General features: G+C 35.0%; 1 long non-coding RNA gene across 1 annotated transcript; it reads right to left on the reverse strand.

The window, feature by feature from the left end:
- Positions 1-14,407: 14,407 nt before the first annotated feature.
- LOC114076440 lies at positions 14,408-15,131 on the reverse strand. Its single transcript, XR_003577365.1, has 2 exons — positions 14,994-15,131; positions 14,408-14,641 (listed from the first exon to the last, which is right to left on the reverse strand). It is a non-coding gene; the product is annotated as an uncharacterized LOC114076440 (long non-coding RNA).
- Positions 15,132-16,955: the final 1,824 nt, after the last annotated feature.

The following is a 16,955-nucleotide window of genomic DNA, read 5'->3' on the forward strand; positions in this document are numbered from 1 at the left end:
AAAACAAGAGTTTATGGTTGGGGATTTGGTGCTTTTAGACAGATCTGGGTTGCCTTGTCTTCCGGGCAAGCTCAACTCCAAACGGACTGGCCCTTACTTGATCACCCAAGTATTCCCTTATGGAGCAGTTGAGTTAAAAACCAAGGAGGGAGTGCGGTTTAAGGTGAATAGAGAACGAATAAAACTCTATTTTAGGCATAATGCATTGGTGAATGAAGTGATAGAGGCATACCATCTTGATAAAGGCTGAGTAATCAAGTATCCTCAGTCGTGCCGCGACGTTAAATCAGGCGCTTGTTGGGAGGCAACCCAATACTTATAGTTTTTTTTTCTTTTTTTTTTAGTAATGGTAGCATTTTCAACTAATGGGTTTTAATTTGCAGGCACATCACCAGGAAATTCTGCAGAAAATTACTCTGCAGCAGTCACTGACGGATACAGCGACGGACCGTTTCATCTGTGACGGACCGTCGCATTCATCCGTCGTGCCAGGTACGTCTTTCTGTTATTTTCAAACTAGGGCACACGCGACGGANTTCTGGTTGTCAGAGACCCTATTCCTAAGGGTCTCTCATATTTTTCTAAGTGTCATTCAATGGACACATGAGACGGACCGTCGTACCTACGACGGTCCGTCCTGCACAACCGTTCTGGTTGTCAGAGACCCCTTTCCTAAGGGTCTCTCTCTATTTTTCTAAGTATCCTCAAACGGACAACTACGACGGATCGTCATACCTTCGACGATCCGTCCTACATGACCGTCATGACGATCAGAGACCCCTCTCCTAGGGGTCTCCACATTTCTCTCAAGTGTCCTCTGACGGACACTTACGACGGACCGTCTTACCTGTGACGGTCCGTCCTGCACATACCGTCATACTTGTCAGAGACTCTCCTTCAGGGTTCTCCATATCAACATAGTCCATGTAAGGCACGACGGACCAAATGACGGTCCGTCATACTCACGACGGTCCGTCATAATCACAATGGTCCGTGCTGATCGTCGGCGCTTTGCGCCCCAGGTTTGCTTCACCTACCACTATAGTATTTCAATTTTTTTATGCATTGGGGACAATTGCATGTCTTTTTGTTGGGGGTGGGGTAAATGGAAAGTGAGTGCTAGGGTGAAGTGTGAGTAGCCCAATTCACTATCCTCTTTTGGGGTTTTCTTGCCTGTGTTCTTTTTTTCCCCAAGAGACTGATTACTTTTTCTGTTGAACCGACATGTCTATATCTTGTGTACATAGTTTAAATCTGGAGCATGATGGCTAAAATGATATCCTGATAAAATGGAAGATGATGCATGACTAGGCATAGAAATTGATAATTGTGTAGCTCTAAGCATGACATAGAGTTACACCATTGCATTACCCTAAGTCTAAAATTCGAACTAGGTGTCTGATAATCTGGTATAGTGATGAAATGTCAAGTGAGTGTGAGGAAATTTCGAATAGTCCACTATTGGTACTGAGCTAGAACTTGCCTGGTTAGTCCTGCTAAAAGTAAGCTGTAATAGACAATTAGGAAAGGATCATAGGCCTTTATTCAATATAGCCCTTTCTAACCTAAATAAAAGAAACCAAATGAAATTTATCCTTCTTTGATCCAAATGATCTGAGCTTAAATTAGACCTTTCTTTTTCACCCCAACTGATCTTTTCTGGGAACAATGTGTTGGCCCTGGTCCCTCCTTGGACATGTGCACCTCAGCTTATGCCAAAAGCATAAGTTGAGGGTGGCTAATGCAGTAAACAACCTTCGTTTTGGCCCTGACCCAACTTTGGGTATTGTGTACCTTGACTCATGGCAAAGCCATGAGTTGAGGGTGGCTATTATGAGGAATGCTCTGGAAAGTGGGGTTGAAAGAACAAAAGAGAGAGAAAGAACAAAAGTAAAGTGATCCAGAATTAGTTGAAAGAAAAGTAAAGAAAAAGAAAAATATACAAGAATTACAAACAAGAAAAGAAGAGAGTCACTTACACAAATGAAGAAAGAAGAGAAAATTGAGCAAAGGGAAAGAATATGAGAAACTGGGCGAGATAAAATGATAGAAAAGGGAAGGTTTAGCCGATATGTCAAGGAGGGCAAAAAGTCACTAAAGTATACCTAAATATACCCTACCTGACCCTGAGCCTATGTTACAAGCTAAAAAAGTCCTATCGTGATCCTAAGGGTTGTATAGCGAACTTAAGGCAGTGAAAATAAGGGCAAGCTTATGGCAATAGGTATGAATGAGTGTGACTTTGTTCTGAGAGCGAGTGTTGAAAAGTAATCCTTATACTCAAACTGAAATCATTGTCTGAAAAATGAGGATTTTGTTCTAAAGTGAGGACATTAGTTGCAATACCAGAATTGTTAGCACCTCGGTGAGAAATTGAAGAGGATAGGTGTTAATGCATGGTGAGTCTGTGTCATGTTCTGATCCCACAAAATTCAAGCCTAATAGTGATAGCATGCATAGATTTGATGAGATTAATCGGGATTGATAGCCAAATGATTGCAAAGGATAAAACATGGATACTATTGTACAAGGATTGTGTAGTGAGTCATAGTGCGTCGCTTGAGGACAAACAACGAATTTAAGTTGAGGGTATTGATATACCGTGGTTTCACGGTATAATTAATACTTTTTCCTTAAGTTTAGTGTGTCCGAAAGCCTTTTTGTGCTAATTTTGATATAAGTTTCTCTTTGTTTTGCAGGAAATCTGTCCAAAGCTGAATGCGGAGATTTTGAGCGAAAAAATGCAGAAGAGACCACCTACGGAGCTTATGACGGTCCGTCGTGCCTGTGACGGTCCGTAGGTGGCAGCGTAGTGCAGCTGCTGAAGGAAGATGGGGAAGTCTGACCAAGTGTGGGATTACGAAGCTTGTGACGGTCCGTCATGGCTATGACGGTCCGTCCTGCAGGTCCGTCGTGAAGTTCAGAGAAGTGATCCCAGTACCCAAATTCCGAGAGTTGAAGTATTTTGGAACGAAGACCCTCGACGGACCGTTGTGCCTATGACGGTCCGTCATACCTGCCGTCGAGGGGAATGAAGAAAGCAGCAGAAGAATTGCACCAAGTATGGGACGACGGAGTCCACGACGGTCCGTCGTGACCACGACGGTCCGTCGCGAGGTCCGTCGACCCAGCCGCGTTTTGGCAGATTTCCAGCAATTAGAATTCTTGTTTAATTAGGTTTTTGTGTTTTTATAAATAGTTCGAAAAACCTCGTTTTTGAGGTTAGACACCTGATCGTTAGACTCTTAGATTGTTAAAACTTCGTATTGGTGAACATTGTATTGTGAGATTCTTGATAATCATTAGACTTTTCGTGAGATTATTGATTACTTTGAGAATTCTTGCAAGTGATTTTTGGTGATTAATCAAGCAACCTTTTGGATTTTATTCTTTCTCATTGAAGTAAGTACATGAATTCTTATTTAATATATTTGAATATTGTGTTTATGGCTATGAGTAACTAAACTCCATAACTAGGGTTGTGGGAACCATAGGCAAATAATGAGATAAACCCTAGCTAAAATAACAATTCTAGAATAGTGTCTTGCATGTATTAATAATTCTTTCGCTTACAAGTCTTTTTAACGGATGATCAACGTTAGAACTCGCCTTAATGCTACTTGCCGGACCAAGGAGGTAGATAATAGGAAAAGAATTATTAACATAGATTTAGTGTATACTATCTAATAGGCTAGTATTGATTGGTACGAGGTAATAACTTAGTCAAATATCGAATACGATGCTTAATATGAGGTAAAGATAAGGGTTAGGAAAGCAACACACGTAGCCGGACCAAGGTGCGGAGTGAGATTTTCTAGATGCCGGACCAAGGATTTAGAAATACATAACTTATCACTTTGCATGCAAGATACTAGGAAAGAATTGTTATAGTTAGAATTATCAAGTTATGAACCTGTGGGGAACACGTAAACCCTAGTTACTTTGATTAATTGATTAAACTCCAACATTCAAAGCTGTTAAGTGTCTCTTTCAATTTCGTTAGTTATTTTCATTCATTTAGAAATAGAAACCCCCCTTTTATTGTTTTTGCTTTCGAAGGAAGTAATTGACGGAACAATAGTAATAATAGGTTAAAGTTAAGTCTAAACTATTTTCCTCCTGGGAACGATCCCAACCTCACTAGTTGGGTTATTTACTTGACACGACCGCTTTACTTCTTATTTGAGAAGTAAGTTTGAGCGTATCAGTATCTCTTAATCCTTGGTCCGGCATGTAGAGAATTTCACCCCGCACCTTGGTTCGGCTACATCTGTATAATTTACTAATCTTTATCATTATCTCATATTAGACATCATAATCGATGTATGGCTTAGTTATTACACTGCACCAATCGAAACTAGTCTATTAGATAGTATCACACTAAATCTATGTTGTTAATTCTTTTCTTATTAACTACTCCTTGAGATGACAAGTAGAAACAAGGCGAGTTCTAACATTGCACTCGTTTAAAAAACTTCTAAACAAAAAAATTATCAATGCATGCAAAAACATTAATCAAGAATTGCTTAATTACTAGTTATACTTTGTTATTTCCTCATGGTTCCCACAACCCCAGTTCTGGATTTAGTTAGCCATGTTAGCAAGAACACAATTCATGTTTGTAGATGAAAGAATTATGAACTTACGTAAGAAGAATAGTAAACCCAAAAATCCAACTTTAATTTCAAACCAAATTCGTCAAATAAAATCTAGAAATCAATAATTTGCTAAAGTTGCAAAGAATAATTCCCCAAAGCAAGAACTAGAACAAGAGTAGTATTAGTTAACCCCCAAAAATAAGGTTTTAATCCCCTATTTATAGAAAACAATCGTAATAAAGAAGGAATTGAAATAACAAAAGGTTTTGTTCAGGCATGCAACTTCAATCGACAAGACTGAAAGACGGGTCGTCAATCGATTGACGGTCCGTGGATAGCTTCCATTATCCAGGACTTAGAGAAATATTTTTATCTCTGGATGGCATCCTCTTTGAATGAAATGACAGACCAACAACATGGTATGTCGTTCCATCTATGGTCTGTCGTTCCATCTTTGGTCCGTCGATGCTCTTTCGTGACTCCACACTTAGATTCTTCAAATAACAGGTACTGCAATCTTTGCAGTCACAAACTACGGTTCACTAGTACAGTCCGTCAATCAATGAATGGACCGTCGATGCCAATCGTGGTTCAACACTTGGTAAGAATTCCCTGATTTTCTTCAATGCATAGGCTGCTCCTCTACGATCACCACCTACAGAGCATCGATTGAACGACTGACCATAGGTATGTTTCTGCACTTTTTTTAGTTGTCTTCATCGTTTCCTGCCTGAACATCTTTCCTACAAAACAAGACACAACTTGTTAAAATCAATACAAAAAGGCTCTAGTTACACACAACTCTTAAGTGAAATGCATTAGAAATATCGTGAACTCACAGTACATCAATGATTGGAACATGTCAAAAGAAGCTGATTGATGTATCTGCAGTAAGTGTTACGAAAAAGGAAGGTGACGATTGGAGCATGTAAAAGGAACAGGTCCAACGGCTGACTGGCGAGTTTACAGCACTGTTGAAGAATTAGAGTTTCACTAAGACTACACTACCTTTATTAACTAGGATGATATTACGACTAGGATTCGATTACTATCAGTATTACAGTACAACTAGGATTCATATTATTAATAATTGCATTACTATTATTGTAGTAGTAATAGGTATTGTAGTAGGACTCTAAGTATAGTTAACTTAGGACTCTACAATTCTCTCTTACATAAGGAGCTTGCAACTCAAGATTAATTTCATCAATACATTAATACAATCATTACAATCCTTGATTTTTCCAATTCTAGATGTGAGATTTTTACGTGGATTTCTACATATTTTTCCTCAAACGAGATTTTAGGCGTACGTTAAATGAAAAAGACTCAAGATTAGCAGTCCATCATGCATTCAACTCATCAAAATGCACTTACTCGAGGATGAAACTAAAAATACTCAATGAATCATATAGAAGTAAGAACTACATCTAACAACTCAATATGCATGAAATTTCATCATTTCTCATATTCAAGAAAGAACTACCTTCTCTAGCTAAAAGCATGCTCAACATAATCTGATGAAGCCTTTATGCAATTCATTCACAAAAGCATATTTAATGCATGTTCAAAATTTATCTCATGAAGTCTACAGGTGACTTATATTCAATGCACAATAACATGAGAGAAAATAAATCATATAAGTCATTTCTTTCAAAATTTAAGCTTTTTCATGAACATACACAACATAAGGAAATCATGGAAACACATAAAACAAACATGATCCCAAAACATAGAGTAAATTAAGAGGAACTTATTACCTCAATCTAAAGTAGAAATAGAAGGAAAAAGATGAGGATATTGGGACATCATGTCAGCCTCAGCCTCCCAAGTATCACCCTCAACTAAATGATTCCTCCATAACACCTTCACAAGCAACTTCCTTGTTTCTCAACCTCTTGCTTGCTGGTCTAAAATATGAATGGTAACCTTTTCATAAGCAAGATTCTTTTTAACTTCCAAACACTCTAAGGAAACTATGGATGTAGGATCACCAACACATTTCTTCAACATAGAGACATGGAAACCGGATGCACGAATGTGAACTCATTGGACAACTCAAGCTCATATGCAACCTAATCAACACATCTCAAAATTTGGTATGGTCTCACAAAATAGGGACTAAGTTTCCCTTTTTTCCCAAACCTCATTACACCCTTCATGGGTGAAATTTTCAAATAAACCCAATAATGAACATGTCACATTCGGGGAGCACCCCCTAGATGTAACCGGCATTGTTGTCCTCGGAGAGGATTAAGACTAGCCTCTTAGCATTTGTCATTACATTTCATAGGTTAAAAAGTATGGAAAATTTAAAACTTTTTATCTACATCTACTTCATGAGGTTTACGTAGACATCTTGCTTAAACATAATATATATGTAGGGAGTTTAAATAGAATCCTCACATAGGAAGCATTACATAGGCTTCTACTTTTATGTCATATATACAATATACAATAATATAGAGTCTAATTGAGATGTCTCATATAAAACCATATAAGTCGGAATAGAACAATTCGGGCATAGCCCTTACACAAATCTATAATTGCCACTTAGGTATTACAACAATGTCTTGAAAAATAAGAGTGAAACAAATGTCATTAGACTATATCAAGTCACATAGGTAGAATGATAAAAGGAATCGTCCTCAGATTTTGAGGACATACCCACACTTGGAGAAATGATCCAAGCCTTCCTTAAAAATTGGTCACAAACCCTTCAACGACCGGAATCTAAAATGTTTGAGGAAAAAGAAAAAAATAGGGGTTAGCACATCACTTGTACTAAGTATGGAATCATGTGAACACACAATATAGAAATCATGCTAAAAGGGAAATTTGTTCAAAACCATGCCAAGTTACTTTGAAAAGCCTTATGCATGATCAAGAACATATATAAGAGAATAATCATATATCCTTTAATACAATAGCATATTCAACACAAGACAAGCATCATCAAGTAAAGACAATTCAACATGTATATAGCATATTAGAACTATAGCCAAAGCAACTCTAACATCATGTCACAATAACAAAGTATGTATAAGAGTTCATAACATTACAACATATACAAGACCCTTACTCATAACCCAACATCATGTCTACAAGTGCAATGACCAAAAAATGTCCATAACCTTACTCAATCAAGTAAACAAAATAAAGGATTATAAACAATGCCTAAAATCACTTAATATAGCATCATGAGCAGTCATCATCATGTTTAGCAATATTGACCAATAGCATGTTCATACATGAAACCAACATAATATAATATCATCAACGTGTAAAGTCAAAATATGCACTTTATAAGATCATAAGAACATCCTTATAGGACTTCCCTCAAGGCCAACTAGTGCAATGTATAGGCAGAGTCCGATACCCCTACCTAGACTAAGTCAAACCCCTTAAGTCATCTTAGTTAGACTTCACTTTATTACTTCATTTTTACTTTTGGGAACACTTTCATTAACCGACATAGACCACATGAGTTAATGTGGAATCCAGTTTCATGAAACCTACACCGAAGGAAGGTGGACTACTTGCCAAGGTACTACCAAAGCATGAACATAGCATATAGGTGGATCCACTAGCTAGTATTCCTATTGGGGATACATAGTTGAAGAACTAGAAGACATGATTGAGACCTCTTTATGCCTTTGGCATTATAATCTCTATCTCATAAGTACAATAGTGAACCTACCTTCCCTACTTTGTAAGGGACACTCCTCACTACTAGTTCACTCAGTGCTAAGCTAGAGTCCCTTTTGAAATGTCTTTCTTTAATAATCATAACTTAGTTTAGTTCATAGAAGAATAGATCCTTGTATAGTCATAGTCATTATCTCAATAGGAATTGCATGAGAACACCTTTCAATTCAACCCTCACATGTGAGATTAACACATTAACATCATCATATCATAGTAAGGCACATAGGTATTTCATAACCAACCTTACATCATTATATCTTAAATCATAATCTCATAAGCCACATAATCAAGACATTTCAATTGCATCATTATACAAACACCTACTTAATCCAATCACAAGACATACTTCAATCGAACTTCATCACCAAGTACAAGGCATCATAATTGAAGTAAAGGTGTAGGATAACAAGGACTTACCCAATCCCCTTCAAAAGCCATCATCCATGTCATACCATAAACCTACAAATTTCATCCAATAATAGGTGTAATAATATCACAAAATAGTAATTAACACAATATCTAGGTCAATTACATCAATACAATTAAATTCTACACTAGTTCATCACCTAGGGTTAAGGAATTTGGGTTAATTCATGATCTATTCCACATACTAGGTTAAATCATCAAGAACTACTATAATTGAACAATAATACATCATAATACAATCATACTCATCAAAGGAAACCATAAACAATACAATTTTGAACATCAAATTCGGATTAGAAAGAAACCCATGTGAAATCATCTTTTTTGAAATCATTTTTTGAAGAACCCTTTGGGGAAAGGAATCCCAAAGGTGAAGAGTTTCCATACATTTTTAATCTTTGAAGAATGATGGTTTGAAGTGATCTGATTGAAGCCCTAGAACCCTTATACCTTGACCTTCAATGGAGTCTTCTTTGGGAGAGAGAAAGTAGAGAGAAGGAAGAGCAAATTGGGTTTGGGAATTTTGGGGTGTTAAGTTGAGAGAAGGAAGAGCAAATTTGGCCATTTTTTGAAAATGGCTAAGTGTTGATCGACAGAGTCAATCGACGCACCGTCGATTGGCCTACGCTCCGTCGCCTGCAACTCATAGGTAGACAATGTCTATACTGCCTCATTTGGTAGCTTTGGGTCAATATGGAAGGGTCCTCCTCAAGGACCCATAAGGTGGTGCTTGGGGCGTCGTACCTGGACGTTTTGACCCTACACCTATTGTAATACATGTTTGATACCTTTCCACCAAATTTCATCAAATTCTGACTCCTAAAACCTTGTGAAATAGGCTAAGTCACACTAGCAACTTTTGCACTAGTCTCTGGACGTCATGGACGTTCCTTGACGTTTTGACTCTAAAACCTCCTAAATAGCTTTTATACATTATTTTTACCTTAAAAAAGCGATACAAACCTTAAACAATCATGTGAGGCTCTAGATTAGGTTTTGGACTTTCAGAGTGTTAAAGAACATTAAATTCAAGGTCCCTTCTTCTAATATCGACATAACTTTTGTCGATTCTGAGTCATTCTCAACCTCTCTCTCATAATTCGAATATTCTCTATGGCCTCACATACCAATTTGGGACCTATGATAACAACTTCACCCACCCAAACCATCCTATAGGTATCTACACCTCCTACCATAAAAAGCCTCAAATGGATCCATATCAATACTTGAGTGATAGATATTACTATAGAAAAATCAATAAATAGCGAATGATCATCTCAATTATCCTTAAAATAAACCACAAATGCTATCAACATGTCCTCCAAAGTTTAGATAGTATGTCCTCTTGTCTATCCATTTGGGGGTGAAAAGTTGTGCTAAGCTTAAATTTCGTACCAAGACCCTTTCGGAATGACTTCCAAAATTGAGAAGTGAATCGGGTACCTCGATCAAAAACTATTGACAAGGGCATTCCATGCAATCTTACTATCTCTCTAAAATACAACTTAGCAGAATCTTATGCCGAATAGGAAACCTTGACAGAAATAAAATGAGCCATTTTCATCATCGATCCACTATTACCCAAATCGAGTCATGTTGTCGCCGAGTACGTGGAAACCCTACAATAAAATCCGTACTCACATCTTCCCACTTCGAAGTAGGAATACCAATGTCTTGGGAAAAACCTCCAGGTTTCTTATGCTCAACCTTCATTTCTTGACAATTTGGATGCCTATCCACAAATTCCACAATATCCTTCTTCATCCCATATCACCAATAGATGTCCCGCAATCATGCTACATCGTTGTAATACCTCTAAAATGACTTAGGTGTACTAGATCCTAACATGTTTGTCATGAGGGTCTAAGGTCCTAAAATGTTTTATAATGTGGTAATGAAAGAGTGTCTAAAGTATTAGGTAAATTGGAAGTGAAACGTCAAGGGACGACCAAGACGTTGATGACTAGTCACCTATGTTCTTCATGTGTGTTTTTATGTAATTATACGCATGTGTCATGATCATAATAGGTACTTATATGAGTTATAATAGTGTTTATAGTCAGTCTGTCAAGTATCATGAATTTTGGAGATCAAACGTCAAAGAACGTCTGTGGCGTTCGAAAGGCTTGCCTTGAAACGGCCTTGTATGCCTTAGTATGTTTCGTCGAGTTTTATGTGTTTGTTTTTTATGAAATTGATATGAAAGGTCGTAAAATATTATATAATATTATTCTAGTTGGATACGCTCGGTCAAACATCCCTAAGGACCAACCAAGGGTCCTTGAGGAAGGACCCATCAAGGTTGCCAAAACTGCCTAAGGCGGTCCCACCTACGGATGGAAATCGACGGTCAGTAATATGGTCGTCGCCCAGTAGGTGTAGGTCATTGGTCAGGACTTATGTGTGGGAGGAAGAGATTCCAAGTACAAGTATCTAACCCAAACCACGAACCAACAGGACAGTCCGTTGGTTGGGAGACGGTCCGTCGATGGCCAGGCGTCGATGGTCTATGTCACCTATGCAGTTTACTGTAAAATGCAACCAAATAAGAGATTGGGAGGTTTCCTAAGGGTATTTTAGGTATTACCTAGATGAACTCATTCTTCAAAAATCAAAACCCGGAATTCTCTAAGAAATTCTCTAGAACTCCCAAAACTTAAGGAAGGGCTTGGATTGAAGAAATGAATGGTGATTCTTCATCAATTTCGTGGTTTATATTAATTGAGGTATTATTCTTCATCCTTGAAACTCTTTTGATCAAGGATCCCAAAATTCAAAGAGATTTCTAAAGTCTTCAAAAGATGAACTTGTCCAATTTTATAATTTGTCCATGGGTTCTTGCATTAAAGGTTTTGAATCATTATATATTGATTATATTGTTGTTAATTATATAATTTTTACCTAATTGACCTATGAACCCATGTAATACATGAACCCTAGTTTTTGACTACCTTATGGATGTTATGGTCTTGTCTAAATGCTTGTGAATTCTAGTGTAGTTTTCTATGGGCTATCGAATAGCGTAAGAATTGTATGTGTTCTTATATTTATGTTGTTAGGTGATCATGTTAGATTATGACTATGTCCTTATATGTGTAGCCTTAGAGTTGATGCATGATTCTTCCTACTTGAATATATGAGTCTATGATGGTAATAATGATGATGTTATATTAGTGTATAGGGAGACTTATAGATAATAATGGTTATTCCTATGTGCTTTTAGATTGATATCCTATATATGATAAAGTGAAGTCTTGGTGTGTCTTATGTGTAGACTTGTGTCCCTTACTTGATACATGCATGAATGTGAATATGAGATGTCTTGAATTAGGATTATAAAATCTCTTAGACTTGTATGTAAGAATGACATGTGACCTTGAATGTTTCTAAGAAAGTCCTTTATGTGGAACCTTCAACCAAGTTGTAAGGTTATGATATCCTTGAAGTCGAGAGCCGTAATAGTATCCTTCTTGTATGAATGGTTGAGTTAAAGTTGGTTGGATGGAACGGCATGAAATCATCCTTAGGAAAGTCATTAATCTATCCTCTTCGCCATTGAAAGGCAACTCTAGGCGACCTATTTGGTAAGGTGAATGTGATTGGGTTATGAACTAGATATTGAACCTCTTCATGTAATCCTTTATGTGAATTACTCTATGAGAACAAAGTCTAGCACCGAGTATGGTAAGGGAAGTACCTCTAGATAAGAATGAGGCTAGAGTGCAAAGAAACTCTTCATATTCCTGAACCATGTGACTACATGGGATGTATCGAAGTTACATCTTTTGGGAACGCTTCCATATTGTTTTCGGGAACATTTTAGATTTTGTAGCACTCCCCTCTGTTGCCTTACGCCTTTTCAATAGTATTGTTCCGAATATTATACAAAATCATTAATATAGCATGATTTTTAAGAGAGGTGCCAAATAAATTTCTCATTTATTGATTATATATTTACACTGTGAGATAACAACCTACCTTTCTTTTAGCATAAAAATAGTAGGACATGCAAGATTTAATTTTCATCAACGCATCTTAAAAATCCTGATTAGGGTTTGTAAGTTAAGACATAGTTCCCTTTCCTTGTATCTGAAAAAATAAAAGAGTGAGATATCTTAAAATCAATCAAGGACATGAAAATAAAAAAGGAGCAAGCAGATTGTGTAGGGATTGGAACATCATAATTTACCATAGCAAAAGAAACAAATTATGGGCATCATCATGCATTCGAGCTTACATTAATTGTAGTATAACAGATTCACAATTTATTCAATTCAACATAAATAGACTTTGAGTATCTTAAATAATGAGTACAGACTCAATTTTAATCACTCCAATTAATTTTGAGGACGTATGAGGAGAAAATAAAAGCTGCAAATTTAATTTGGTGTGGTGCTTCGAAGTCGAAATAGACACTTATTTAGATAACTGAATCGAAAAATTATATGTTTACAATGTCGAAAACCTTCATCAATTGCTAAAATTTTTACTACAAACTCGAGTGGGTGTTGGGTGTTTCAAAGCATGATCGATGTACTATTTTAGAAACTTCTGGTTTGATCTGGAAAACGAAGGATAGGGGAGAGAGAAAGATATAGCGAAGAATAATCAAGAAGCAAAGTGTAGAAGAAATACATTCAAAAGACATAAATACCCTTATTTTTTGTTATTATTATGGATAGTATAGTTTTGTCTAATTTTTATTGCGTAAGGTACAATAAACGTTGTTGTGATTGTCCACCTTTCGTGTTTCTATATAGTAGATAAGCACGTTAAATCTTTCTATTTACACCTCTATCTTTTTTCATGCTATTCACATAAAAGTCCATCATTTTTTGTTATCCATTCAATCTATGATTACAAAAGTTACAAATAGAAGTCTAACAGCTATCAAGTTGCTCTAAAATTGATAATACATGCATTTTTCTCAGATTTACATGTTGCAATATCTAGATATAACAAAAATAGAAATAAAGATAAATATGACTTAGAGCTTTCTGGGTGTACATATTTTAATAATATGTCCACATACACCATGTAGATAATAGGCCTTCTGCTTATTAATCATCTTATTTGAAAAAAATGATTAGGGTTTCGACATCAAAATTTAGTTTATTTGATAACTGGAGAAATTTTAAAATGATTGAGTTAATCACAAGCTATTGCAGTGTTTCTTCTGTATACTTTAGGTCTAGATCCACCTCTAGTTGTGTACCTATATTAGACTTTTATATACTGGAATGAACAACAAGGGGAAAAAGAAAGAAAACATGAAAAGCCATAGAATAATAGCGCAAAGTACATCAAAAATTACATCTTGACACAGTTATGCAATCCATCTTGTTTCAATTTTTTTGTCTGATCAGCAGCTTCCACCAATAAAGCAACTCCTCTATCATTAAAAAGGAAAGAAATAGTAAAGCTGGTAAGTATTAACAGTGTAATTATTGAAAGTATTGCTCAATTTTAATTTAATTACTCCATTAAAATTGTTTGAGGTACCACTCAAGTCAATAATTAACTCCCTCGTCTCACAAAGATATTATAGATACATAAATATCACTGATATCAGTAAGTAGGATAAACTGAAAAATCGATTACTTTTAATAGCTATAAAATGGTTTATTCAATTATGAAACTTTTAAAAACCTCAGACATACATAAGTTCAACGATATAAAAAGTAAAATCGTGAAACTTATTATAATAGCGTAAGAACAGTGATAAATATCTACATTTGTAGATGCCAAATATTGACCAAATAGATAAAAATTTACATAACTTTGTATGTTTCAGGCACATGGTACTTGAGATGATGTTTTGAAAGCCAATATCTTATATGAATATTTGAGATGTTTGATTCCAAGGTCAACTCAAGATCCTCCTTGGTTGTCTTCTCATACACAAGGACCTAGGAAAAAAATATTTCATAAGTCAATATCAATCAAAAATAAAATTATTGATAAACTCTTCCAAGAAATACATGACAAATAAAAAAAAACTACTATATAGACATTCAAATATGTTATCCTCTATCATTTAAATCTTCATCATAAAAGTATTAGTTTGCTTGAATGCAAAAAAAAGGGACCGGTGCCACTTTAATTTGATAGTCAAAAAGAATTCTAAATGATATTTTCACCTTATAATTGCGCAAAACTCTCGGATGGATATGTTGTTGGGACACCCAGATGACATGATAAAAATCAAAAGCATGAAGAAAGATAACAATATGAAAAAAAAAATAAAGGAAGAAAGATTACCATAAATTTGAGAGAAAACATAAACCTAAAATTGTAAGTATTGGAGACTCCCCGTTGAGAAGAAGATGAAGAGTTGCTTGTAGAAATGGTGCTGCCTCTTTTTTGTCAGGGATGAGAGAGATAATGGATGCTTCTAGAGTTCTGGAAAGATAATTACTCATGCTACTTTGCTTATAACTTTGCTCTTACTTTAGGCTATATTTAAAATTATGTCCTTGTTGGTCCCTAGTTATGACACTTCTATATAACAAAAATAAATAAAAATAATATATATAATGGAAAATTAATGTAATATGTCAGATGAAATTAAATTAATTTTTTAAAAGATAAATTTGAAGAGATTGAGGATAGTTAAACTAAATTAAATAAGATGAACTCTCACAAAAAAGTTAAAATTCATATAATCAATTAATTGAGCTACTAAAATTAAAGTCGATATTATTTATTACATTTAAATCCATAATAAAATTATACTAAAAAGGAACCATAGAGCTATTATAAAATATTAGCAGCAATAATGTCGAAGAAGTTGATGTAAAAACCTACTTCAACAAAGAATTTTCATCCTAGCCTTGGTAAAATCACCCCTTTAGAGCTATAGAATGAAGTTTTTGGGTTATACTTAAAACTCGGCAAAATTGATTATAAACATTGCTCGTCATTGTTGCAGCGGACCTCAACTGCACCATTTTTTCAGCGTTAACACCTTTTAATAGCATGATCATAACTTTCTACTTCGAACTTGGATTAACAAACGATCGACAATGTTAGAAAAAAGACTTGAAGACCTTTAATTTGGTGGTTAGTGTGCCACATCTCTCTTCATACGTGATAAGGGGTGCTCATCTACAGTTGACCCTAATAGATAAACTCAATTAGTAAGGACATTTTCGACTCAACCTAGCGCTATGGATTTCATATGACTATAGTTCATATTTATGCACTCCCACTGTCCCACACTAAAAGAATGACGTTAACACTTTAAATTTGATTGATTTTGGGTCTATCTACACATATAAAATCATTCAAATCTTAGCCGATAAGTATGAACTATTAGAATAAACAAAGTTATTACTTTCTCGGGCTCAATTTATATTGGAAGACGAATGAAAAAAATTAAACTCTCATGTTTTTACCACATATATTTAATAACACAGGAACAAATTGTTACATTACATCTGGGTAGGATCTCACAAAACAAAAAGTATATAAATGTACCATATTTAATACTCAATGTTCTTGATTAATGTGATCAATGAAATGAAAGGACAATCTGGATAGGATCTCACAAACAAAAAATAATATAAATATGCGATATTTGATACTCAATATTCTTGACCAATGTGATTGTTATGCCGTAATTTTATTATTTTTAGAAAATCATTTTTTAAAATGTTCTAAGTATAAAATAACTTGAGAAAAAATATTTAGAAAGATTAGCCACTTAATTTTTCAAAGAAATTAAGAAAACTTAATATAAAAAAAAAATTAACAGATAAACCTTTAAAAATTCATAAAAAAAAATGGGTAAGAGGTTCTCATTTACGCTTTAAGAAGGTTTTTAAGACATTTGAAGCGTCCACTAATACGTGGTTGTCCTACGACTTAAGTTAAATATTATTTTGACTATTTTATAGGAAAATGATTTACCATAAAAGAAACAATAGTTTAAAATATTAACTTGAAGTAATTGTTAAACATAGAACACTTATTATTTTTAAGAAAATGAGATATTAATTGATATATCTGAATCAAGTTGCAAGTAATTAGAATTTTTGCAAAACTAGATTAATTAAAATTCATTTTTTTGAATCATTTTATAACAATTGAACCAATTTGATTAATTATTACATAAAAAGTATTTTGAATTAATTGAAGAATAAATAAAAGTTTTTGGCTATATATACTCACGAGTTGATAAAATGAAAACTTTTTTTAATCAAACAAATCAACATAAAAGAA

This window comes from Solanum pennellii, chromosome 3 (assembly GCF_001406875.1).
Source record: "Solanum pennellii chromosome 3, SPENNV200".
NCBI classification, from domain to species: Eukaryota; Viridiplantae; Streptophyta; class Magnoliopsida; order Solanales; family Solanaceae; genus Solanum; species Solanum pennellii.